At 42.2% G+C, this 27,007-nt stretch overlaps 1 protein-coding gene across 3 annotated transcripts in view; it reads left to right on the top strand.

Annotated features, from left to right (window-relative positions):
- The first annotated feature begins 14,091 nt into the window (after positions 1-14,091).
- The window catches only part of rhobtb4 (Rho related BTB domain containing 4), a 40,344-nt gene continuing 27,428 nt past the window's right edge, over positions 14,092-27,007 (top strand). Inside the window, exons 1-2 of one of the 3 annotated variants that reach the window (XM_078170793.1) lie at positions 14,092-14,241; positions 14,910-15,035. The gene's annotated coding sequence lies outside the window, so the exon portion shown is untranslated. Of the gene's footprint in view, positions 14,242-14,699; positions 14,840-14,909; positions 15,053-27,007 lie in introns of those variants that run through there. The other 2 variants (XM_033620421.2, XM_078170794.1) reach the window with 2 other exon arrangements.

Raw genomic sequence — 27,007 nt, 5'->3', positions numbered from 1 at the left:
CGCGTCAATTGTAAAGCATAAACAGTGTCATGAGCGCACAAAGTCTTTATGGAATCAATAATTTTCAGTATGTCATGTTGTGTCATGCTTCCCCAGCTGCCTGGGGTGGGGTGGCTAACTACACTGGCTCAGCGGAGGACTAGGCTGTCAATATGAGGTCCCAAATGACACGGACGCTGGGATTACATAACTAACTGGAACAGTACAGAGGGAGGGAAAGGTTGGTCAAAAGTGATACATGAAATAAGGAAAGGATTGAAAGAGCAGAGGAGATGCTGAGCAAAGGAAAATAGCTTGTTAAGGGCTAGAGTAAGGAGAATATGACATCACTTCTCACAGAAAAACATGAAGAGAAACAACAACAGTCATTTATTCCTTGTTAACAAAGTCAATAGTTCTGTGGGACACTCTCGTCCCGTACACAGCCCCGGGGCCACTCATGCTGTGTACTGCTACAATACTTGTCAATAGTTGGCTCTTAGGTGTTACACACAGCTGAGCACACAGCGTTGGGAGATCAGACCTCAACATGAACTGCTCTCAGATATGGATATGAAACTATGTGGACTGTGTAAGCATGTGTGTATGTGCACATCTGTCAGGTGATAGTGATGATAGAGCAACATTCTGCTACTCATATTGTCTGTTTGACACTTTTATATAACTCGTGTTCTGCAAAGTAAAATTACTGTTTATCAGGTGAGTCTGGGGGCTTTGAGATAACTGCTTCATTTCCCCGTCCCAATGGCAAGGTAAAGTGGTGAAAATATTCTTAATACAGTGTACACTTAAACTGAAACTGACTTTTTAGGTGGCTTAAAATAACCAATGCTTGTTTGCAATCATGTGACTATTATGACACGCAAAATTCAAATGGAGGGCAGGAAGTGATAAATCGTTATACTGCATGAGAGGAAAGTGACTGCAGAAAGGGTTGGATGAACCTGCAGGCAGCCAGTATCAAAAGAAAATTAAAACTCATCTTGGGTGTGATCCATACAAAACCAAGAAAAGTGATTTTTCTCTACTGCATGATCGATGATCATCGTTATCCTCCAGACCTCCTAACATTACTACATTACTAAAGTTGCATGGCGAGCTGATGAAATCGTACAAGAGCCGAGTAGACTATAACTTGCGTCCTCAACTTAGACTGCTGTCTTGTTTTTGGCCAGATGAGTAAATTATGCTTGAGCATAACTGTCTTCACATTTAAACTCTGTACATGGATGTTCCGGTATCAGGCTAACGCTACTAGGTAAGAGGCAGGGTACACCATGGACAGGTCACCAGACTATCACAGGGCTGACACATACAGACAGACAAACATTCACATTCACATTCACGACTACGGACAATTTAGAGTTACCAGTTAACCTATCCCCAACCTGCATGTCTTTGGACTGTGGGAGGAAGCCGGAGTACCCGGAGAAAACCCATGCTGACAAGAGGAGAACATGCAAACTTCACACAGAAGGGCTCTCTCCTGGGAACAAACCAGGAACCCTCTTGCTGTGAGGCAACTGTTCTAACCACCACACCACCATGCTGCCCAGTGAGTAGCTCATGTCCACAAATATTGCTTGAACTTTCCTAGGCCACGGAAATTACCTGTTGGAATTCTTAATTTAGGAGGTGTTCCCCTTTAAGGCACTGGCCTTCTATTCAGCTGTCCTGCCATTAAGCATGAAGACTCCTATTAGTTTTAATTGATTAACCAACAAGACAAGTTTGTTCAGTGCACAACCCAAACTATGCATATGCCACAATCCTAGTTCATCCATCATATGACCTGATGTGTTAGCGGGTGTGGTAGGTATCTGTATGTGTGTTTACGTGAACACCGCAGCATGAATATCTGTTAGGCTGACTGTTTGTGTGTTTCTTCATTGTTCTGGTGGAGAAAGAGCAATTTATCTCATGCCCACCCATCCTTGTGGCAGCTGCCTAGGCCCGTGCTGCTAAGCCTATTGGGATAGAGCCTCACCAGGGGGGATGAAGAGCCTAAAGCCCCTCCAGCCTGCTGCCACAGACAGACCAACTCTCTGACGAAGCAACCAGGAAACTAGCTCCTGTTGACATGCTGTATAAATAGATCTCCCATTTTAAACACACTGAAATGGAAAGGAGGGGGGTACTACACACCGACAGACCTGAAAATCTGTCACTGCTGACTGACAGACGCGCAGACATAGAGGTGCAAACCAGAACTAGGCCGAATAACATTTGCAAATGAACAGAAAATAGAATGCAGTTTGTTTTTGTATAGAATATTATTATAGATACAGCCTTTAATTAGTCTTTGCGACTGACATGATAAAATGGTGTGCAGCCCAATATAGCAGGTGAAAGAGGTTAAGAGAGCAACAAGAAAGGGTATTTATTTATCTATGATGTCATCCTGGTGATTCTAATAATTGGAATGCGGAGTGACTGAAGTGGCCTGACGACTTGGACAGCTCATCCTGTCTGCAAACGTGCAGAACGGGTTGAGCTCTGTTTTATTGCTACAATCTACATGATAGCAAAGCCATGCCAACCCACTCACCGCCATAACCACAGCCTCTGTGCATCATTATGCTGTACCATGGAAAACCACACCCACACGTCATGGCAGGACAATCCACCCTTCCTGTCTATGTGGACCTCTGATCTGGGGGAAATGTCTCAACATACAGTACTGACTGACTCACTGTGTCCCAAATCATCTCTGGAAAGTACAGCTCATGAGAAGACAAGTCGTAGCTCCACTCTACCATGTTTTCAGACTTGGTTGAAATTATTCTAAATAAAAAAGGCTGTTGAAAGTCTCGCTAAGAAGATTTCACATTTATATACCCAACAAGTTTGGGTATATTAAGACTAGGCTTTTGATGAATCATGTGGAATGATGTGTAAGCAAAGCACCATTGTACTGGATGCCAGAGATGGGAGAAATGCATTGCTGCTGTCGAACAAGGTTAGGTGGGGTGGCCTAGAATCAAAGAGAGGACATGAGGCCATCCTCAACTCAAGGACTGAATTCTTTATCTGTTATTTTGCCATTTAAATTGTTGAAAACAGGAACTCAACAGAGGGTTAAATGGACACTGACCATTTAGATGTAGTCCATTATACAACAGTGGTTGGTTGGTCTGTCCTGACCTCTCCGTGCACGCACATATGCACGACTTTCATATCCCCCAGTAACGTCATTTAGAAGGCAGGCAATGGGACTTAAGTGCATTAGATTGGAGTAAAATAAACATGATCAGACCCTGCCATCTGCACTGGGATGGCATGGTTGCCTAGCACTGGGCACTGTTTGGATTGTCTGACGTTGATGTGCTGACGTTTGAGTGTGTGTCAGTGTGTGTGTTTGTGCCTGCTTGTGTATGTTGCAATATGTGCAGATGGCACCACTCAAATGATGATGGATTCATTTTCTAGACAGGCTTCCAAATAAAGTCAGTTTTGAATCATTGTGTCTGTGTACAATTGTGTGTGTGTGTGTGTGTGTGTGTGTGTGTGTGTGTGTGTTTAATCTGGGTTCAGTTTTGGCGGATATTTATTCAAATAATGTGATCAGTGATGATGCTTGTAAAATGATTTGGGATAACTTGTTTTCACAGCCTTTTCTCACTAAATTAAATAATATATTTAATTGCGAGACAAAAGTACCTGGCATGCTTTGTGTTGTTTATTCCACTCGGGAAAATATAATATAACAGATCACTCTCATGGTCAATTTGGAGACATCTGCTTTATGAAGCTGGACAAAATTGTGTTGCTTTTAATTCCAAACTGCTCTTTTTCTCACACCTAAATACCCCTCTCGTTACCTCGAGTGTGTGGGCGAGAGAATTATTGAGTCTCAAAATAGAGTCACAGCAATAATAACAGCAATATCCTGGCAACCCATATCATTGTGCTCTATCAGTGAGACTGCTAATAGGGTTAATATGAAGGAGATGAATGGGCGTCTTCAGGGCACAACCTGAATTTGAAATACATAAACATTTCCATCAAACGTCCGGTTATGTGTGTTCTTTGTTTCTCTGCATGGGCACATTGGATGTGTGTGTGTGTGTGTGTGTGTGTGTGTGTGTCAGACAGAGAAAGAGAGAGACAGAATGAAATGCAGGCTTTATGAGTGGACCAACTTGGCATTCACCTCAGTGCGCACACACCATTCCTAATTGGCAGCCATAGAGAAAGCCCAGGCAAGCTAACGCTGCAGGAACATCTTACAGAGGTTATCTGGTGCACCGGTGGGAAACAGATATGTTATCATTTTTTGTAAAACTGTGGTAAGACCAAAAATGAGCATGGTGACATTATAACAGTATTCTTTACTGTGGTTATTTTCAATGTAGCTAAAGCAAAAGGGAACTGATTTTTAATGTTACCCTAACGTAACACCACAGAGAGGGCAGTTTCATATAGCACCTGCTGTGTTTCAACAGAGGGTCTTCAGTTCAGCTCTGTGTGCATGTGTCGCGTGTGTGTATGTGTGTGCTGGATCAGAGTTCATTAATCAAAGCACCATTTGTTCCAACAAGTTAAGCAAAGCTCAGTCTATAAAAGTACAGTCCAAGGACTATTCGTTTAAGGGAAATGTATCGCCTTAAACTGTAACATTCCTTCTTCAGAGAAGGTGTAGCTTCTTTTTGAGATGGTCCAAGAAGGACTAGTTCAAGTGCATGCTTTTGGTACGTTGATGTTTGAGTAGCCTTTTCCGTGCCAGGGGTTTGGTAACTCAGCAGCTCATTTCTAGCAGGGCTCTGACACATATTCACACTGCATCCCAGTACGGGACTGATGTGGTGTGTTACTCTTGAACATTTTGTCGTTAATCCATAACAATAATATTGTTTTAAAGGTGCAGTGTGCAGGATTTAGCAGCATAGTGGTGAGATTGCAGAACTGAAGCTTGAACTACAGTGCAGATGCAAAAATGCAAATGCCCCTATCAAGAGCCAGTGTTTGCTTTGTCCATTCTGGGCTACTGAAGAGCAATATGGTAAACATTGATTCATAAGCCCCTTTTCCACTGAGCAGTACAGTACAGTACAGTTCAGTCTGGTACGCTTTTTTCCGTTTCCACCGTGAAAAGTTGTAGATGGTACCAATGGAACTGCTCCTGACTGTCCTCATTTTTGGTCCCCCCCTCTGTTAGGGTACCAAGCACACAGATCTGGTACTAAAAGGTGGAGCTGTGAACACTGCAGTTCGTTGATTGGTCAATAGCTGACAGTCACTCTGCTCAGGGCTGAGTTGTGGCTGGTTTTGAGGCTCATGTAACCACTGTTCACACTGTGGAGAGTTTTATTAGTAAACTGTAACTATAAAATGAAAGGATGTTTTGCTGCCTCTTGCAGCAGCTGTAGTCTGAGAAAAAATAACTTAATTCACTGGGCTGACTGACTTTTAAGGTGGAACGTTAACTTGTAATGTTACTCAATGTATGAGCTGACGATGTGAATCCATCAGCACACCTTTAATTTCACTGTGACAGCTTTGACCATTACTTTAGTTTTTATTGTCTCTCTCAAATATTTAAAAATATATATAATTTTTGACTGGAATATGTGAACTGCATATATTCTAATCCTCCCTTGAAGAAAAAAAAAGCATTGCAGAGCTTCATTGCTGGGGGCTCCGGCAACACTAAACCCCTGAGCTTGCCTGAGAAGGACTAAATGCACAAACCCGCTATTTTTAAATATTGCCTGCCCTATTCTGTGGATGATAAACAGGATGCAAACTGATAAAGGAGGAAATACAGTGAGTACTAGACGGAGCAGTGAGTAACAAAAAAACCCACCCACATGAAAGAATACGGTTTGCAGTGGAAATGCTGAGCACATCAAGGGTGTAGGTACCATGTCTGAAGGGTAACTTTTGGTTTCAGTGGTACCGAACCAAAAGTGTTTGGTGGAAATATAGTATGAATACTACATTTAATTTCTGCCAATATCTCCCTCAAAATCAGTGGTTCCCGACTGTTCCAGCCATGGGGTCCAAATTTCTTCTTAGTCACTAGTTCAAGGTCCACACAGTTTAATATATTCAGTGTCATACTTGCATTTGGCCATGTCCTTGAGCTAGTTTGCAGCCCGTCATTTAGCTGTCCGTTCTCCTCTACAGCAGGAAATTGCCCTCCAAAATAAAAGCTCTGAACTGGAAATTCACTGTACTTTGAAATAAAGTGCATTTTTGTACAAACTTGACACATTTGTGAGTCACTTGTGGTCCATTCAGAATGGACCTGCAACCCACTTTTGGAACGAGACCCACCAGTTGGGAACCAGTGCTCTAAATTCTGCACACTGTACCTTTAATATTAAGAATTTTGAGTGGTAAACTGCTAGTATTTTGCATTGTAAACATAAAAAACTTTTTGGTCACAAAGTATTTATTCAGCAGTTACTTCTATTGAATCCAAGAATAAAGATAGCACACATTAGGTTAGATAACACTAATAACTTAACTAAGTTGTGCTCTACTGACCCCCTTTAGCCAACGCATTCCCCAGCTGTTCGGTCACTCAACATTTACACACACACACACACACAAAATGTGTGCCCACACAAACACACTCACATACTCACAACCTTACACAGACAGTGACCCATAGAAGTAGTGTAAGAGAGGTTTAAACTTTAACTGACTGGCACCTACTTGATTAATGCTGGTTAATTTGTTTTCTTGCTAAACTCACTGGGCATGAACTTATGCCCTCCATGACTGAGATATAAATGACTCCTTTGAGAAGTGTGGTATCATATATCTACTCTCACATGGTATGAGCCTGACTGTTATATTGAGCTTTTGTGCTCGGCTTCATCTGCCTGTTACAGTATATAGTTCAATAGATGAACTGAACCCTTTGGATGAACAGTGCTTGTAATGCCAGATCCTTCAGAGGTTACTGTATGATGGAGATTTTACAAGATTTTTGCTCAAATATAAAAATATATTTAATCATGATGACAGCCAGAACATGAAAAGTTGGGGGAAGGAGGATTATCACTGTATTGACATAAAGCAGCCAAACTCTTAAAGCAAGGTTCTGAGTCACACACTGTCTCTTAGGAGATTTAAGACTTCAAAACCACAATAGTGGGCAGAGGATGCAGCTGCAGACCTAACTCCTGTCTTTTAGTTTTGTTTTATTAACCTAGTACCTGTCCTTCCCCCCCATCTGGCCTCCTGCCTGCCAGCCTGGACAAAGTAAATGATATGTGGGTAAATGGAGCAGAAGTACAAACAACGCAATCTGCTCATTTGCCCTGAGAAAGCTATTGGACCTCCGTGAAAAGTGCGGTGACCCCACACACCCTTCAATTAAGGCCAGTCACTCCCACGCTGCATGCCTGTGTGGATGGAGGGAGATGAAAAGAGAGAGCAGTTTGGCTATGAGAGAAAGTCAGAGGACCCAAGAGACGTGACAGACCTCATGTACTTGGAAGACCTTAAGGAGCTCCTGCTTTGGTCGTTGACTCACTGCTGAGGAAATCATCACAGACATACGCACATTTACACGTATCCACATGAGACTTGAAGGCAGAGACCTTGCATATTTAATACAATATGATCAGTTAATGGATGTGTTCCTGTATTTTTCATTAGAACAATGAGAAAATGACAAAGACTTTCACAGCTCATAAATATGAAACCCTCCGGATAGAACCTCAAACCTCCAGTTCCCTTCTGAACGTCATAAGTCTCGTAAACAAGAGGAAGATAAACAAATTGCAAGAAATGAAAGAGAGAGAAAAGGAAGGGGGAAAAAAGAGCAGGAGAAAGATGAAGGGGGGAAAAGACGGGAAGAAACAGAGAGAGAGAAAGGGATCAGAGTTTGTCTGGAAAACACAAGCAATGGATGTCAGGGCAGAGGTAGCTGTGCTCGTCCCTGTTTCCATGGCGACCCAAATGTGCTGTCAGTGCAGTGACGCCAGTTGGGAGCATTGCGTTGCAGCCGTGCTGACATGAGCCACACGTGCCAATGCCCAGCTGACAGCGCTGAGCATACGCCAGCGTCTATTCATAGCACCTAAGTGACACCCGGGAGGGACACTGACAGCCTGGAGTGTGGGCCAAGGAGGCCAGGTGCCCAAAACTGGGTAGGTGCTGGCCGGGGACTGGATGGCACCCCTTCATGGAAGTGGATGGGCGCATAAAGAGATTGAGGGATGAACTCATGGTAGGGGTTATGTCATACTCTCTCTGATCTCTGTCCATGCTGACAAAGTGACACCTGGCCCCTCAGTCACCGCAAAGAATTACACAAATCCCTGCTTTTTTCCCTGTCTCTAAACATATGCACATGCACAAACTGTGCATGTGCGCATGGTACAAACCTGGTGGGGTCATGAGCGGTCAAGCAGCATTTGTCTGAGTCAAAGTAGTTCAGGTTTCATGTTCAGTTTTATTTGGGTGCAACAGCCAGGTCAGATGACTAAGAGTTGCATATAACACACTATAAACACAGACCACATACTGTAAAAACAAGGTACAGAAAACTAATGTTAAAAGCATGGGTGGATTATGAGACAGTGGGCCGGCCTGGACACTGATATGCAAACAGTGATTATGTGTTATGTGTTATGTGTCTCTTTGGGGTAACGTGTGCATCTCTTTTGGTTGTTTTGTGTAACTTTGTGGTCATCTTGTGTCTCCTTGTGATTGTTATGTGTCTCTTTGTAGTTGTTTTGCGTCTTACTGGGGTAATTTTGTGTCTCTTTGAGGTTACTGTGTGTTTTTTGTTGTTATTTTGTGTCTCCTTGTGGCTGTTTTGTGTCTCCTTGTGGTTGTTTTGTGCCTGTGTGAGGTAATTTTGTGTCTCTTTGAGGAAACTGTGTGTCTCTTTTGGTTGTTTTGTGTCTCTGTGTAGTCGTTTTGTGTCTCTTTGAGGTAATTTTGTGTCTCTTTGAGGTAACTGTGTGTCTCTTTTGGTTGTTTTGTGTCTCTGTGTAGTCGTTTTATGTCTTATTGAAGTAATTTTGTGTCTCTTTGAGGTTATTGTGTGTTTTTTGTTGTTGTTTTGTGTCTCCTTGTGGCTGTTTTGTGCCTATTTGAGGTAATTTTGTGTCTCTTTGAGGTAACTGTGTGTCTCTTTTGATTGTTTTGTGTCTCTGTGTAGTCGTTTTGTGTCTTATTGAGGTAATTTTGTGTCTCTTTGAGGTTATTTTGTGTTTTTTGTTGTTGTTTTGTGTCTCCTTGTGGCTGTTTTGTGCCTATTTGAGGTAATTTTGTGTCTCTTTGAGGAAACTGTGTGTCTCTTTTGGTTGTTTTGTGTCTCTGTGTAGTTGTTTTGTGTCTCTTTGAGGTAATTTTGTGTCTCTTTGAGGTAACTGTGTGTCTCTTTTGGTTGTTTTGTGTCTCTGTGTAGTCGTTTTATGTCTTATTGAAGTAATTTTGTGTCTCTTTGAGGTTATTGTGTGTTTTTTGTTGTTGTTTTGTGTCTCCTTGTGGCTGTTTTGTGCCTATTTGAGGTAATTTTGTGTCTCTTTGAGGTAACTGTGTGTCTCTTTTGGTTGTTTTGTGTCTCTGTGTAGTCGTTTTGTGTCTTATTGAGGTAATTTTGTGTCTCTTTGAGGTTATTGTGTGTTTTTTGTTGTTGTTTTGTGTCTCCTTGTGGCTGTTTTGTGCCTATTTGAGGTAATTTTCTGTCTCTTTGAGGTAACTGTGTGTCTCTTTTGGTTGTTTTGTGTCTCTGTGTAGTCGTTTTGTGTCTTATTGAGGTAATTTTGTGTCTCTTTGAGGTTATTTTGTGTTTTTTGTCGTTGTTTTGTGTCTCCTTGTGGCTGTTTTGTGCCTATTTGAGGTAATTTTCTGTCTCTTTGAGGTAACTGTGTGTGTCTCTTTTGGTTGTTTTGTGTCTCTGTGTAGTCGTTTTGTGTCTCATTGAGGTAATTTTGTGTTTCTTTGAGGTTATTGTGTCTTTTTGGTTGTTTTGTGTCACTTTGTGGTCATCTTGTGTCTCCTTGTGGTTGTTTTGTGTCTCTTTGTAGTTGTTTTGTGTCTTACTGAGGTAATTTAGTGTCTCTTTGAGGTTATTGTGTGTCTTTTTTGGTTGTTTTGTGTCTCTTTGAGGCGATTTTGTATCCTATTGAGGTAATTTTGTGTCTTACTGAGGTACTTCTGTGTCTCTTTGCAGTATTTGTGTGTCTCTTTTGGTTGTTTGTGTGACTTTGTAATCATTTTGTGTCTCCTTGTGGTTGTTATGTGTCTCTTTGTAGTTATTTTGTGTGTCTATGTGGTTGTTTTGCCTATTTGTGTAGTTATTTTCTGTCTCTTTGCAGTTCCTTTAAATGTTTTTGTGTGGTCTTATTGTATGTCTTTGTGGTCTTTTGAGTCTCTTCCTGCTCAGTATGTTCTAAGTTGAGTGACATTTTAAAGATGAAGGGCAGGGGGCCCCCTGACATGTTGGGCACCTGGGCCTGGGCCTTGGCCCGGTTGGCCAGTTCAGTAATCCATCCATGGGTATAAGGGGATATAGCATATGCATAGCACCAATCTAGGAGGCACTACGGCAGGTAAGGATGGCGTCGTAGAAATTTGAGGAAGATTTTTTTCCAGACCGCCAGTTTCTGGAGGATCAGATTAGGGACCTGCAGTTGATTAATATGTAGGACTCAAGTGAGCCATCACTTCCTGGCTCATCAGAGTCATGGGGTGAGAGATGGTTGCACTTTCTCTGTGTCTGACTCAACGCCATGACTATTTAATGTTTCCTGTTTTGTTCTGGGATGTTTAATTGAGAAAGATTAACATACAGCATGTCTGTCTTCTGTCGTCATATTTTTATGGAATTAAATTAAAATACATTTAATAAGATGTAAATATAAATGAAAGCAAATCAAATCAATCAAAGCAGACCAACAGATATAAGTGGTACATCTAAGAACTGTTCCATGATAAACATGGCAAAAATAATTACAATCACTCAAAGTAAGTCTCTGCTGAAGGCCCCTGGAATCTATTTTTTCTTACATGCACAAGTGTTTTAAATGATATTGTATGTACTCTAAATAAATTTGATTTGAAAAATCTCTGTTTTCTTTTCTTGAGACAGTTCATGTTTAATATCATAAATGCAGTCTCCTAACTAACTAAACCTTTCACGCTGTGGCTCATCAATTGGAAAAATCTCACTGAATAATTGTTTTCAAATCAATAACTGTGCCACAAAGTCAAGTTGTAATCAACGTTCTGAGCGTGGCTGCATGTGATGCCAATTTACCTTCACACCACACTGCCCAGCATGTGGTACAGCTGGCAGGAGGGCTGGAAACACCAAGTCAGTGCCTCCTTTGTGAGCGATTGTTCAAGCTCAATTGGTACTTCTGTAACACTGCTTTGTCTGTGAGATCAGGCAGAAGAATAGCAGAGGCTCTGAGGCGAAGAGAGGCCCATTGTGGTCAGTCAGCGCGCAAAGTTAGGTGTCATTGTGGTCATTCGACGGCTGGTGTCAAAGGCCATTGTGGCTTCTAACGTGCCACAGTGGAGGTACAGAGTTGCTGAGTGAAATCAATCTGAACAGGGACAAAGATTACGGTTTTGTGTGTGTGTGTGTGTGTGTGTGTGTGTGTGTGTGTGTGTAAGTGTGTTTTGTTTATGTGTGTGCATGTGCTTTTTTGTGTATTAATGTATGTGTGCGTTTTGTGTGCTGTGTTTGTTTGTAGAAATTCAGCCAACGCAGGCCTTTCACACCCCTGAGATCAGCAGTTTGCCCCCTCAGAAGAGAGACGGACAGAGAGAGGGGTGAACCATGTGGACGCCCCCATTATGCCCCTATTGTGCCCATGCGGCTGTGTCAATAGTCCTATAGCAGAGGCCACTGGCATTGGAAAAGTGCTGCACAAGACACTTTGAGATAAAGGTTCAGTACACCTGTGTGCGGCATGAGGAAGAGAGGGGACAAAGAGTCTGATGAGAGCAGAGAAGTGGACAGACTAAACACACACAATCATATGACCTTCAGTGTATTATACTGAATGTCAACAGAACTTAGGAAGCATTGTATAGGGAAAAGAAATAAGGCTTTTTTTCTCTCTCTCTCTTTTTTTTTTTTAACCATTCACAGTAACAGTTCATCCTGGTGATATCTATGTCACAGCTACAGTTGATGTTCCATCACCCGTCTATACAGGAGTTTGTGCATCTGTGTGTATGTGTGATGAGTCCCATGCCTGCTGGCCACAGCTAGAGGATGGTTGCCTTGGACTTGCATGCATGCTGAGATAGGAGCAAGCCTGGGCAGGTCGCTCCGTTCCCTTCACAGGACAATGGCTGTTTCAGATGCTTGGCTGAGCAGGAGTCTTAGAGAATCTGTGAGAGACAGGGGGCCTCTCACAGCCCCACAGCCTGACATTTATGCTTTTGCCAAGTTCAGGACAGAATATATGCGTGCACAGAGAACGGCATTCTTTTTTTTAAACATATAAATGCTGATGAAGGCTAATGCTGAAATGCTTTTCTGACAGCTCAAATAAAGGAGTCGACACTGAAGACTGAATTAGAGTGCTGACTTTTTGGTTGTTGCTGTTGTATCATTTTGCATATGACCATCCTTTCCTGCTTGTTTCTAAGTGGAAGTTTAATACATTGTAATTTCATTAGATTTCTATAAGTGAGTTCAGCGAAGCCTTGAAAACACCACGAGCCTCAAAGCTTCACACAAGCTGTCTGGCTATTGTCAGTCAGTGACGACTAAATAAGTTCTCCCATACAAAACAGGATACATGCATACATACATACAGAAGGAGGTTGTGTACTGCTGTCATGATGCCAGTGAGTACACTGTTGCAGAGGAGATGCTGTGGTTTTACAGGGCATCTCCTGGGTATCAGTCTCAAAAGAGTTTGGCCAATTAATAAATTGCTCAAAAATGTAATAAACCTTGATGTCTATGTATTAAAATTGAGACTGAGCGCAAGCTGGGCAACTAAACTGTCTGAATGACACAGACGGAACACACACACACACACAGCAGATGATACCAGTGATTAATAGTTTCTACTGTACACCACAGTATCTGTGCTGAACAATGGCTGTGTGCAGCATCCTCCCTAAGGGTGGCTACCTACTGTCAACACAATAGCGTTTTACTAGCCTCACACATCCACCCAAATAGTTTCAAAATTAATTGGGTGGGTAGCTGTGTGGATAAACACAAAGGCGTAAAAATGCTGTTATGCAACCTTGCACAAACAGGCAGGTTCAGCAGGTGGACACGATGAAGTCAGCAGTGTGACCAACTGAGCAAGGAGGACTTGGCTTTTAAGCTATAGCAAGATCGCAGGAACATGTTCCCGTGAACTTTCACATTATATTAGCCTGTGTAAATATGTGCATTGATATCACAGAGTTGAAGTGCAACATTGTATAGGGGATAAGGCAGCAACTAACAATTATTATTGAGAAATTTGAATCGATGAAGGAGGTGTCTTTGAATGTCTTGCTTTGTCCAACCAACAGTCCAAAATCTAAAGATTCATTTATCATCATAATAAAGTAAGAAAACAAGCAAAAAAAATCTACATTTGAGAAAATGCAATCAACTTTTTTTGTTTGCATTTTTTGTTAAAAAAATAACTTAAATAACTGATTGTTTATCAAAATTTGGCTAATCCATCTATAGTTTCAGCTCTAACTGTGCATGAGTGAAACTTGACTGTTTGCAATATTGTAGGGTGTACCTGCCACGTTTCTCACCAATAGCACTTGCATAAGTATCCTAAAAATCAATATTTTTATGCAAGAGGAAAATGACTTCTGACATTTTGTAAGATGGTAAGACAAGTCAAACATTACAGTAGACCTGTCATAAAGTACCCCACTAAATCACACTATAAATTCCCCATTTGGAATATGAGACGCACAAACATGAGGCATATGGGACACACAGCTCCCTAAAAGAATATCATGGCCCTATAGGCATATGATGCGTCTTTTACAACCTCCTCACCGTGCGCACTGTCCGGCCCGGAGGCTGGCACTCTCGCTACTTTATGAATGGATGGGTGTGGCACTGGTGACTAGCAATGAGGCTGTCGTCACTGCGCCTCGTTGATAGGCGCTGGCGCGCTGTGGGTGAAGGCTGGTCTAGAGTGAAACATAACTGGGCTCTGCCACCGCTTGGGAGAGACAACGAGAGAAGGAAAGGGGAGGAGAGGAGAGGGAGAGAAAGAGACAGAGACAGCAGCGTCAGCCCACTCCCCAGCGAGGACTAAACTTCTGGCGAGAGATTTGGTGAGATAGGATGAAAAACATGGGTGCGGTGGGAGAAAGGGAAACGGACTTTTGTAATTATTTACAAAATTGAAATAAATAGAGATTAGAGATCAGACAGATGCGATGAGGATGAAATGCATGCGAGCTGATACAGAGCATCTGTGATGTAAAGTCAGAGTCATTATCTTACAAAAAAAAAAAATACTCATCCTTCATGACGAGCAGCGCTGCTGTGTGAAAACAAACAGACAAGACAAAAGAAAGTCGCTGTAAGGGTCCCCTCCTCCATGTGCTCCCCCTTGTAGGTGTGACAGAAACAACAAAGGGACGTGGAAAAAACTCGCATCAGGACCACAGGCGGACAACAGCCCAGACAGATCGCAGAGCACAATAGCAAGGGGGGAGATCTGCAAACAAGAGCATGTCTGCTGCTTTTGCAATATGCAGCAGTCTTCATGTAATTACATTCCTCCTGGCGTCTCTCGGCTGCAACAGTCGGGAGTATTTTTCTTCTGTCAGTTCTGGCAGATCTTCAGCCAACACGCGCATTTAGAAACCAAGCCGATCATTTGAGGACGCTCAAGTCCAGACTGAGACGGAGCAAGTGTTAAAACATGTGAGTTATGATTAGATGTTGTTATCCGGAGGAATGCTCTGGAGTGATCGCATGTGTTTGTGCCTTGCAGTTTAATGGGGAGAAGCGAGAGGGACGAGCGCTGCCCAGCATAAACTGAAGGGGGGAAAAGAAGCAGCGGAGAGGTGTGAACTGAAAGTGGACGTCGAGGGGAGAGAGACCTGAGCTGATTCCAGAGGTGAATGTCTTTCAAAGGTAGGAGCATTGCACATACTCTGTGTCTTAACTCTTGAACTGTTTATGCTCGCAACACAACGGTCTACAACACAGACCACATGTGGAGAGATAGGCTGAGGGTTGCATAACGGTTCAGTTACTTTGGGGTTGCTCACAGTTTTGCACTTATGGACAAGCTTCAGGTTGAACTTGTCTGGTTTGTAACTTCTGCTTCTGCATCTGCTTAAGCTGTTTGGGAATAAGATCCCAAAGAAGGCATCTTAAATTAGATGAAATGGACTGTCCTTTGTGTGATACCTATATTTGCAAAACCTCATGACCTCATAAAATGCAACTTATTTTTTATGTTTATTGCTTAGACCAGGTTAACAACTTATAAAATTAATTTGGGTGTGTCACTTTAAGTCAACCCAGGACAAAATCTGCACAACACTGATAAAGGTCATGTGGCCTTAGCCCTTAAGGGGCAGTTTTATCTTATGGCAAGTCAACTTTTATTGCCTGTTTTGCTTTTTAAAGTATTGAGCTTTTGAGTGCTCTCACAAAAGGATATTCAAAAGATATCACACAATGTCACAATGAGGAATGATAACAATCATATTCAAGAAAAAGGCAGTACAAATGATTTTATTTTAAGCATTTTAAGTATTAATATAATATACAGTATGCAGTCAATAATAAAGTAGTTCTTCAAAATGCAGCACTTTAATTGCCACAATTTTAATAACATCTCACCATCAGTACTTCACACTCCTGTGGGAATATTGGAAACAAAGGCTGCATAACATAACTTTATTTGGCTAAGCCCAGGTCTCCTTTATACCACTTTATTCAGGTTATCTTAGGTGATGCAGAAATCGATCAGTCAGTATGTGCTTTGCTGCAGTTTGCTCGGCTTGGTTAAATACAGAATGAGATATCTCCAACACCTGCAGCCTGGATGAGTGAGTCCAGCTTGAAGGCATAGCTGAGGAGTGGAGTCACTCAATGTCTGCAGAGCCAAACAGTGGCTGCTGTAGTTACTGTACATACTGCTAAAGCACAAAAGAAAACAAAGCACGGGAAGAAATTTGAAAACAGCCAATCCAGCATCCAGTTATCAGCTACACCAACAATGCCCACAAAAGTCAAATATTTCCTACTTTTTTTTTTTTTTTTTGTTCCTTCCTCTTTGTTTTTCCTACACTGAGAGTGCAGAGCAGATGGTGGGTGTAGGGGGATGGTCTGATAGAGTTGACATCAGTTCCTTCGCTCTGTCCCACTCCTCTGTGTTTTTCTATCAGCTGTGGAATTTGAACCATTCTTCCTTTGGGGTGAGGCCCGTCCCTCTGTCTGCCTCCGCTCAGAGGAGTGGGTTGTCTCCAGAGGAGGCCGTGAGTGTGTGTGTGTGTGTGTGTTTGGGTAACTGGGGCTTTCCAGTACAGTTGCGCACCAAACATTCCTGGCTGCTGGATGGCCGTCTGGTGGGCCAAGTCTGCACAGCTGGGAGTCATATAAGAAGCTGTGTCTTTGTGTGAGTTGAGCAATATCGCGCACACACATTCGGTCACATGGACACACATGCTTGAACACACACATACAGTCTGCTTCGAATACACACCTCCCCTCAACTTGGGGCTGTGTACATAGAAAAGCTAGTTTGCATTGTTTGTATGTGTGTGTGTGTGCATGTATGCAAGGATGGAGGGTTGTAATAAAATGCTAAAGTGATCCTCATTGACACACACACACAGGCACACACACACATCCTTGGATGGCAACACAGGCACTCACACAAAAAAGGAAAAAAAAACAACGAACAGAGACTCAGTCAGCGTACAACAGTGTCTTCTTCTCTTACCAGCACCACATGATGTTTGTCCTCTTAAGTAAGTTTCGGAGAGAGAGAAAACACAGTGGGGGGAGCGAGAGAGAGGGAGAGGAGGGAGAAAGAGTTAGAAGAGAGTGATTGTGCTGGTGATGGCAACTGTACAGTTTGTTTCTCTCTTATTGGCTGCCTCTTTGGTTGTTTTTTAAACAGGGTGTCAGTGAGCAAAGAATGTGTATGCGAGAGCAGAAAGCAGAGTGAGGCGGCGAGGGGAAAGTTAAGGGAGCATAGACTTTGTGTGCCGGGAGAGGAGAGGAGAAAAGAAGGAGATAGATTGTTTGAAAACGGAACAAGAGCGAAATTAAGCTGTGGAGAGGAGGAAGAATGGAGGAAAAAGGAGTGCAGATCCTGAGGAAGAGGGACGCGAAGGGGTTTTGGCTGAGGGGAAACTAGAGCAGAGCATGAAGGAGTGAGAAAGGGCTTGAGAAAGAGAGCCAGTGAGAGAGAGAGAGAGAGAGAGAGAGTATGTCAGACTGCATATGACTGTAAACATGCTAAATCAGGAGGGCCTAACCTCACATCTTTCCCACTTCCTCTTCTAAGTTTAAACCAGAAAACTGGTGAAGAAAAGTTTTAATAAAAAAAATCAAACTGAAACAGCTAACCTCCTTCCTTCTTGAGGAAAAAGCTTTGTTAGCTTCTCACAGAAAAAAACTCTTTCACAACCGATTCCACATGTAAAACTCCTTTGAACATCTGTCTGAACTTCCTCTCATGTGGTAACCTGCTGCACTGTGTCACTGGCACTCTCTCTGTCTTCACTGTATGTGTGCGAGAGTGAGTGCGATTAGCTTTATAGGCCTCTGCAGCTGGTCGGAATTACAGTAAGTAAACTAATGCCATCATTAGTTTGGTCCATTGCACAATAAAAGCAATATTAATATAATATAAACACATGTGTCTGCAACAGTTTTTCATATGCAGGAAGTAAAACACCTTAACAAGGCCAGACAGCTCATGTGTGAGGGAACGAGCTGTTTGTGTGTGGTGAGGGACTTGGATAAGAAGGTGTCATGTCGCCAGTGAGGACAGGACAGGGCAGGGTCGGACCAAGAGGGCGGGAGGAGATAAGGGTTCATTTCAGGGGGGTGTCCTCATGTGGTCGTGGCTGCTCAGACAGCTCAGGGTCTGACAGGGGGTTGTGTTCAGAGATCCTGGACTGTTGCACTGATAGGGAGGTTTATTACACAATCTCACTGTTGACAGAATATGGGGAAAGAGTTCTAGGGTAGAGGTTTTAACTTAGCAAGAATCATTTCATTTATGGTTGTGTCAGTGTTTTTGGATTGTAATTGACTGACTAAAATCACACAATTTTGCTTCTGTATATCAAACTAGTTTCCTAAATGCATCACAGAAATTCAATTTAAGTGGCTGTTTCTTTGGGTCAGTCCCGACACACCCCTTCTCCCTACTACTTAGCCCATACCACCCGGTTTTGCACGTTCATGTCTGTGTCCTAACTCCTGTTAGGATAGAGGGCAAGGGCGAAGTGCTGGGGCCAAATGGCTAACTTGCTAGCTAACTTTACATGGTCATAGCGGATTTGTGCATGACAGCCCAGCATTTTGACATATTTCAATGCCCCACACCCTTCCCCAACCCCTTGATGGCGCCTACCTTCCAAAATTTGACTTAAGTCCAGCAGCCAAGTTGCTGCTTGTTAACGCTCCCCTAGTATAAGTGCAGACTAGCAGGGTAGGAGCAAGGCTTTCTAATGTTAGCCTGCTGGATATTTTGCAGTGTTCTTTTTTATTTGGCGACTTGTTTGAAGTGATAGAGTGAAACTTAAGCTGCGAACAAATCGTAAATGTCCTGACAACCCACAAAATGATGCCTAAAGCTCACACGAGAAATCACCACAATAGAAGTAAGCATATTTGTAATGACCTGCAACACCTGTCACAGCCATTTAGGGTCTTGAAGGGTTGCTTCATTTCAAAGGGAAAGATTTCAACCAATACCCCTTGTAATTCTGTTCCAATTAAGGGGCAAGGTTCCTCTGGAAAACAAGGGTTAGGGGTAAAAACGGCCACATTGCATGCCTTCAAAATGACAGATTACTACAAACCTGAGAAAGGACAGGGTCAGGGTCAGGGTCAGGGTCTGGGTCAGGGTCAGGGTCAGGGTCATGTAGCATGCCAGTAGATGAGGTACAAGGCTGCTCTTTAAAGAAAATGGCTGCTACACTGACAGGGGCTCTGAAGTTTTAGGCCAGAAGTTCACATTCACCAATATGCACAGACACACTTTTAATCATATAGAAGTTGCTGCTGCTGCTTTTTCATTCCTTAACCCACACACACAGTAATGATTACATATGAATATTTATTTCTTCAGCTGTGACGTCTGTTCCTTTTCACCAAATCTATGCACCTTACTGAATTAATGTTGCGTGTGTGTCTGAATGTGTGTTCAGAACGACACAGCATGTTATGCCACAGACACTAAGAGGCACAGCTTGGCTGCTTGGCTGTAGCTCCTCTCTGTTTATGTTCATGCTTGTTTGTGTGTGTGTGTGTGCTTTCTGCGAATCATGGCGGTGCGGATGTATCACTGCAATAAATATATCTTCCTTTGCATCTGTGTGTCATTATGCATGCATATTTTTGTACGTGTGCGTCTCTGTATGCAATTTGATCCCTGGGTGTCTCTTTCTTTAGCATCTGCGCCTCTCGTTTGTGGCGGAAAGCCGATCCCCTTGCGTGAATTGGCTCCAAAGTCATATGACTGAGGATATGCCAACTAGGTATTCGAGTGTGTGTGTGTGTGTGTGTTTGCTGCAATCACAGATTGCATTTCACACCATTGTTGTGTGTGCATTGTGCGCTACGAGCCTGGTTGGACGGGTGTGGTTGTCCTTGCATCCCCTACAGGACTAAGGCGGCTGACCCTCGCACTAACCACTTCCTATGTCTGTGTGGGACCAAACTGCCCCATATGTTTGGCTTCTGTGTTGTTCACACGCAGTGGTAATCTCTAGTGTCTCTCATTTTCAGTGCCTGCAAGCTTCGGCTGTCTGTCTCTTTATCTTCCTGTTTGTTTTTTCACATCTTGTCTGCCTGTCTATCCACCTGCCTTCCTGTAATAACTCACATCCCATTGCACACACTGTTAGGCAGCTGTGGCTTCCATTAATTGAGAATCAAGAAACCCCAATTAGCACCCTGAGCAACATCAGTGATTGACTGTACTTGGGCGAAAAAGGGAGGGTTTGTTCACAGTTCCAATTTCTTGTTTGTCCATGCGAGAGTGAGAGTTCTGGGAGTTGCCACTGCATGTTTACCATCACATAGACATTGGCTCTTATGTCATTTTAACACTGATTGCTGGTGTTAATGCCACACTTATAAATGTGACGGAGAACAATGGTTAGGTGATTTCTTTATGATTTCCGTAACCTTGGCTGCTGCTGTGTTTTGGCAGGTGGTTGCTTTCATTGTACCCAGAAAGCATCTCTCTGAATGTTCTCATACACATACATACATACACATACACACCCAAATTCATATATAGAGACGTAAACACATACAGACACAATTACTCACACAGAGTAGCGTGTGAACTCCCAAATCCACATAACAAATACCTTTATATAGACATAAACACATTGACACATGCCCATACTCTCTGCCTGTCTATTTGCCTCTGTCATTTTTCTAGTAAGAGCTGCAGGCTTTAAACTAATCTGTAGTGCGAGAGACGCCCGAGGGTGCCATTCCTGCTAACCAGGGTCAGACCAGTTTCAGAGTTGGCCAAGGCACTTATGAAACCACAGGAATCTGTAACTGTTTTAGTGTGTGTGAGGTGTGTACGCGTGATTGCACGTGTCCACAGGTTAAGGTGTTTCCCTTCACGTCTATTTTTATACGTGCTCATTGTTGTCTCAGCGCTCGTAATCGCCCACATGCCATTCGATTGAGGCCTGCCCGATTTTTTGCAGTTTCAGGAGGCTGATGCAACCTGACTGACACTCTCTGTTTCTCTCTTGCGTACACACATGGAAGCACGTACACACACACCCCAGAATGGATGAATCAGATTTGCTAACCGAGGGTAGCAAGATGCAGATGAGAGCTCTGTCATCATCCCAGACAGTCTTTGTCTGACTCCAGTCTCTGTGGTTTGCTCCCCCATGAAAATCTGAAATTGACTCACCATATATTATGTGGTTTGGTTAGCCAGTTTCAGCTCACGTCTATTTTTAGTCATTGCATACTTTAGAAACCTTTTCCTTAATTGAAACAAATTGACTACAAAAAAAACATTAAAAGTTGGTGCTCTGCTTTTATTTTGTTATTTTTTTGCAGCACAATTTAGATAAACTCAGAGTGAGTCCCCTCATATGTAAATCAATCAAATTTGTAACTGTAAATCAATGCAATTCAAGAACAACGCACTGAAACCTGGTTACATATTGTAAGTTATATCTTGTAAATCACTCTAGATAACATTTCACTTTGCAAATCAGTTGTGGTCGTCTAAGGACAGACGATTTTTAAATTGTCATACAGCGTGGCAATGAAATAATCCCCCCTTTTGTTTCCCTCTCTCTGTCTCTCACTAGAATACGTCACTTTCATTTCAACATAAATATTTAATCAATATCATCAATACCATTCCTATTTAATATCATGCACTACTTAATACCGATGCATTTCTCAACAGAGGTCATGTTATGCAGAAATATTGACGTCCTGAGTGTTGTTATGCTCCATTATGGCTGTGATGGTTTTCTGTTAAATTGCTTTTCACTTCCCCCTCGCCGCAATGATCAATAATACAGTAGGGACATATTGTTTATCTAAACTAAATGGTTAAAAGCCACATAGACTTGTACTGGACATTTTGAGATATATATGTGCATGTTATATTTTGTGTACAAATTCCCTCTCTTCGTCGCAACATTTCTGTGGTCTGAGTGACCTCTGTTCACAAGTGGTTTGGATTAGCTGGGATCAACAGTAATGCACCATCCAAACGAGCTTCTCCCTTTGCCCCTTGCCCTTATTCAAATGCTTAAAGCCTGTATGATGGTGCTGCAGTTTGGCGAATGAATGACATGTGGTCACAGTTTGAGGTGTCTATTGTATCCCGGTTGTATCACCAGGCCACGGCGCAGCAGTGCAGAAATAACTGGACACCAGTATAGATTTTTCCATCACACTATTTTAGGATGCCGACTGTGCATAGTGTATCCGTTGTGTGTCTACATGTGTGCATGCATGTGCCGCCTTGTTTTACAATATTCCCGCAATCAGAGATGCATGTTGACCTCCATCACTGACAGATTCAAGCAGTATGTAGGGGATTGCATTTCACTGCTGTGAGGTGAAAATCTTATCTCTATATAAGGTGATTTTTTTTGGCGAGCTGGAGGATTACATAGTTCCTCTGCTGCCTGAGAAAATGCTTCGACCTCTCGCTGTTATAAAACCCACTCAAAGCCTTATTTGATAAAATCGAAACTGCATTGCCATTGAGAGTAATGCGTTGCTGTTTCCCTCCGTCTGTGAGATGCAAGGTTTTCACCTCACAACAGGTTTGTTTTTGTTTGTGCAAGTGCAATACAATATGAGGAACTCTAACTAACAGAATGGGTAAACAACACGCAGGCTATTTGAAGTAAACACAACAAAGGATCTTCCTGTTATGCCTCAGCTCTCTGTAAAGTGGTTTATTTGTCTGTCTGTGTCTCAGTCTGTCTGTGATTTTTGCTTTTTAGACTCTGGTTCTTTCCCTCCCCTCCATTTCCTCCTCTCTATTTCTGTATCTGTGAGCAACAGTGTGTTTTAAATAGAAGCAGACTGATACTGGTTTTCTTAGCCTGACACCAGTATAGATAGGTAGGACTAGTCATGTTAAAGAAATGACACCATTTTGGCATATACAAACATTTTACATGAACACATATCCTTTAGATTTGGTTATTATAGAATTTTATCTCCTTAAATCTCTAAAAATTGTTCTGATGAAACTGTAAAAATAAATCACTCTTTAGTTTAACTTGTCATCATCGCTGGTGGGCACATGCTTTGTCTCATTATAGTGGGTCACACAAGCCAAAAAGGTGGGCGACCTCTGCTTTCTGGTACGTTGCAGAGTGTGCTGGGTTGATGTAGTGACTGTGTGCACTGTGATCTCTGCCTTTCTGTGCCAGACTGAAGTCCAGAGGTGTTTGGCTTGGCTACAGTCTCTGTTTGATCAGGCTGTTTCTGGAATACTGACCTGTGCTGAGGCCAAATGCATCTCTCTCCTCACAACGTTAGCATTTTGCTCCTGCCTCTCCTCCTGGTTACTGTCACATTGGTTAGAACTTTCAATTTCACTCCATTTTATACATGTTTATATAATACTAAATTTAGCAATAAGGCTGTCCCTGTACATTAAAGCATTACCAGATACCCTATATTGCAACTGCAACTACAAAAGAAGACTTTTCTTTTCTTTCTCTGTCCTATGCTTCAGAGGAACGAGAGCTCCCTTCACCCTCCCTCACCTTTTCCTGTTTGTTATCTTTTCTCAAGCCCAGTCCAAAGTTTACTCTGATACATCCTCACCAGAGTGTGAGAGTGTCTGCGAATGTGTCTGAGGTTCATAGAGGTTACCAACACTCCCACCATCACCGCAGGTAGCAGTGCAGTGTCAACGCCCAGTAATAGCTTGCACATATTGTTGGAAAAACCTCCAGGCAGATGACAAATTACAGTACTTTGCTGTTGACCACCCATTGATCTGCCATTAATAGGCTGGTAGGTAATGCTCTTAAAGGTACTGTATAGTATACAGTGGTCCAGAGCATAATGTTACATTAATGGTAACCTATCTGCACTGAAACAGAATTAAGGCATTTGCTGCCTGTTGGGTCAGCTGAGTCTAACACAGAGGAAGTATTTCCCCTTAACACTCTTAAATATTATCACAGCAAACTGCAATTTGCAATGAATCTTTAATTTTGCTGTTTTACTCCTGCAAATAAGTTATGTTGTGACTGTCATACCATGCCATGACTGACAGTAAAATTTAATAGTGAATTGTTTTTCATCTGCCTGCCTGACAGGTCATCACTCAACAACTGGCTTTAGCCTCAGTACCAAGTAATGATCTCTGGGACATTCTACTGCCGTCTTGCACTGGTGACATCATTTTGAGCCAGAGTCTGCACTGTAGTGATCTCCATGGTATTGAGCTCCCACCCATACACCCGTCCAACCAATCACGAGCAGCGCCATTGATCACGAGCACAGCGATTAATACACACAGCTTTCAATCGTGATGTTATACCCCCTTTTTATAGCATCAAATAGTTACAACCAAGCTTATTAGAAAAATGAACACTTGGACATATATTGGCTTGATAAAAACAACCTAAGATGACAGACACTATCTTTAGGGAAAATCTATTTGAAGTGTACTTTGAGTTTTTAGTTTGGCCCATGTACCATCCCCTAACATGGAGGGGGCGGGGTTTATGGGGCTGGTCCAAGATGTCTTGCTGTGCATTCCAATACCCATACTACCATAATATATAGTATTCCAGAAAAAGTTTTAGTATGCCCAATACATAGTATGTCAAATGCAGTATGCCAAAAATGCCAGGAAATTCTCCTACATCTGGTCCGATTTTGCACCCACAATCCTCTGCACAGCGTACAATACATCAGATTGACTGAGCTGCAATCAGATGTCAGCTTGACAGCTTATTGACAGCTGTTTGACAGCTGTCAGAAGTCGCAATGACGGATGACAGTGTATTCAACTGACTGACCAGTCTAACAGTAATAATAGGAATATTAATTGTTTAAGTGAACAAAGCAATAGGACATAACTATGAAGATAACAGTGACAGAGAACTGCATAATATGTAATTTCACTGTTGCAAATATAATATCTTAGAATCTACAATGTTTGCAGTTATAACTTTTAAGTTTAACTACATACATAACAAAGTAACAACAGCAGAGCTCTCCAGGTTGATCTTTGTCTCTTGCAAATTCAGTAAGTGGTGCTCGTTTTATTTGTTTTCAGGGTGTAATGTTATGAGAAAGTAGTATGACCCAGTTGTGTGCATACTGCTTACAATGTTAATACATTTTAAGGGCAGCTGCAGTAAAGTAAAAAGAAAAAGTATGTGACTTGGAACACACCACTGACGTCGTTCCTGGGGAGCTGTCATGGTGTCCATCTTTATATACAGTCTAAAATCATTATCTATTGCCACCAATGAGGTAACACAAGGGTGACTGAGCCTGTGACTCTCCAATGAAAGTATTGGAAGGTGCTGCATTAAGTTGCCGCTAATGCAAACCAAATATCTCCTACTGCTGCAGCTTCACACTGAGAGCATTTAACTGGCAAAACATGAACTGACTTTTATTATGAAGTAGCAACAGGAAATGCAGTGTGTTTTACACTTTAATTTGAAGATGCAGATCAACTTGAAACATTGCAGGGAATAACAGAACAAGCAGGAGCAGCCACAGTGGGCTGTTAGATGAGGATTTGCAGGCGACAGGCCGCACACTAAATATAATATTTAATCTTTATAATCAATAATCTTTGAGACTGTCACTTTAAATAAAAGAGAATATACCTGTTTTTTTTTACATTTCTTAAAGGCAATCAACTGTTATTCAGACAAAGAAAAGAAATCATACCTTTCCCTTTGCTATCACTGTATTAACAAGCTCTATGAACAAAGTATCCCATTTAAGGCACTTAAACGCAGGTAGTCCGTGATAAAATCCTCCCTTATCCCTGCTGATGGATTTACTAAAGGACATATTAAAAAGTTACTGGGGAATATATCCAGCGGATTAAATCAATTTCAAACTGACATTGAACCCACAGCGTATCTGGGGAGTAAGTGTTATAAATCTAATCAGACGTGGCATAGAGAACATGTTCAGTGGATTACACTTGTTAAACTTGTTAAAGGCATGAGTAGCAGAGTTGTTTGACATTGTTGTGACCCTGATGAGTCAGAATCCCACTTTCAAGAACCAGTCCTGGGTCTACTCTCTAGCCTTTAAATTTCAGTGCTGTTTTTTGTCCTTCTGCCATTTGTGTAGAGTGTGTAGCTGAATACTGAATGGATAACTATTGATATTCACATGATAAACTTTGGTATAGTAGCCCCCGTACAAAGTAAGTTCAGTGTCCCTATCATAAACAAAGATCAGCCGATGTTGGTTCCTTGCTAATCTAAATTCCGTCCTCGGCTCCCTAGCTTTACTCTAGCCCTGGTCCTGTATCCGCTTCCTTCCTAATCTCCATCCCATTTCCATATCTGTCTCCGTCTCAATCCTCAACCTGATCCTCGCATCTCACCTTGACATCATTTCCAGCCAGACCCTTGACCAAAGCTCATCTTCATCCCTATAATGCCGTCAGTCCTGCACAGCCAATGCATCCCCGTTAGTGGCTCAGCAGTCACTTACCACACTAATTAAAGTGAGCTTTCACTTTGCTGGAACATTAGCTTGACCATCAACATTTCCCCCTTATGAGTCAAACAGCCATTGTGATCTATACGAAATGTATGTGGATTACTACATGGACATTTTAATCTTCTCTCTCCCTCTGTCTGCAATTCAGGAGAACTTATTGTAGTGTGAAACCCATACAGCTAGTACATGTAATGCAGTATGCACTGCACTTAAACAGGACACACTTGAGGGTTTAAAGGTATGCTTGGATTCAAATTGTTTTCCAGCAAAGTGCAACTATCACTTTAAGAGTTTGGACCAGCAGCTGAAGAGAGCCTTAATAAGATTAGCCCTGCCACTTGACAGCCACAGCTTAAGAGGCACCTCTACTGACCTGTGTGTCTCTATCCAGCAGAGACTGTGCATGTGTATGTCTTTGTGCGTGTGTGCATTATAAAATTGTGTTTGCAAGTGGGAGAGCCTCTTTATTTGTGTCTGCCTAAGTGCCTGCATGTTTGATTTGATGCAAAAAACAAGAGTCAATCAGGTCACAACTCAGGTGGTAAGGGCTTTATGTGTCTATACATGAACTTGCACATAGCAAAAACATGTGAGACATGCCTGTGCAGCCTTGATCCCCTTAAGTCAGAATGCAGACAGTATATCATGACTGTCCTA

The sequence above is a fragment of the Epinephelus lanceolatus genome, chromosome 9 (genome assembly GCF_041903045.1).
Source record: "Epinephelus lanceolatus isolate andai-2023 chromosome 9, ASM4190304v1, whole genome shotgun sequence".
NCBI lineage: Eukaryota > Metazoa > Chordata > Actinopteri > Perciformes > Serranidae > Epinephelus > Epinephelus lanceolatus.
The sequence above is the reverse complement of the archived record's forward strand: the minus strand, read 5'-3'. Positions and strand labels throughout refer to the sequence as shown.